Source organism: Dendroctonus ponderosae, unplaced genomic scaffold, assembly GCF_020466585.1.
Source record: "Dendroctonus ponderosae isolate FM_Combo_2020 unplaced genomic scaffold, Dpon_F_20191213v2 Dpon_F_20191213_8, whole genome shotgun sequence".
Classification (NCBI taxonomy): Eukaryota; Metazoa; Arthropoda; class Insecta; order Coleoptera; family Curculionidae; genus Dendroctonus; species Dendroctonus ponderosae.
Window position 1 is genome coordinate 193,560 of NW_026019016.1, and position 1,244 is coordinate 194,803.

Genomic DNA, 1,244 nt, shown 5'->3' on the forward strand with positions numbered 1-1,244 from the left:
CACCCTTGGAGAATGTCATAAAAATTGTTTATTGGCTTCTCGAGTTTATGCTCAAAAGTTTCCTGAAAGAAATCATCCTAAGCCAACAGTTTTTATTCGCTTTTTACGCCAATTTGAGGAAACTGGGAGTGTCAATTATAAAAAACCCATTACAAGTAAATCCGTCACTGAAGATGAAGAAAATGTTGTTGCGGTAATTGATTCAGTCATCGAAAATTCCAGTGCTAGTCAAAATCTTATATCCAAAAGTACTAACATTAGTCAATCAATTATTTCCAGAATTATCAAAAAGCACAACTATTATCCGTATAAAATTCAGCTTTGCCAAGAACTTTATGGAAATGATTTTAAAAACCGAACTGAGTTTTGCATGTGGGTGTTAGATAAAGTGGCAGAAAATAAAAAGTTTTTCGAAACTGTGTTATTTAGTGATGAATGTACTTTTCATAACAATGGTCTCGTGAATAGACACAACTTTCATTATTATTCTGATTCGAATCCGCGCTCATACAGGGTCATGAAAAATCAAAATAGATGGTCAGTTAATGTGTGGGGTGGTTTCCTATGCCAATATTTAATTGGATCCTATTTTTTTTGTAGGACACCTAAATGGTTTGATGTTTCTCCAATTTCTAATAAACCATCTCTCAATATTATTAGAAGAAGTCCCTTTCAATATTAAAATCAACATATGGCTTCAATTGGATGGACTTCCGCCTCATTATCACTGCGAAGTTCGGCAATTTTTAAATGCCAACTTTCAAAACAGGTGGATTGGCAGAAATGGGTTTGAAAATTGGCCCCCCAGATCTCCGGACTTAACTCCACTAGATTTATTTTTGTGGGGTACATAAAAGGAATTGTCTACCATACGCTTCCGACAACTTCACACGATTTGCAAACACGCATAAGAGACGCTTTTAAAACTGAAACTCCGCAAATGTTGTCCAGAGTTATCAGTTGTTTTGAAAAAAAAACAAAGAATGAAAAAAGAAAGTGCCTGGATATGGACCGTCAACATTTCGAACATTTGTTATAAATAATTTGCCTTTGTTTTATGTTATTGTTGATATGTTATTTAACCTTTTTATAAAAAAAAACAGCAAATGGTGCGCAGAACCATTATTTGGTGTATTTTGTAAAAAGGCAAAAACTTAGTTATCAACATCCTAGTACCATTCGATAGGTAGTTAAAAATTGCATTTCCTGGTAGGCTATAAAATATGGGGTTGTATTTAAATTAA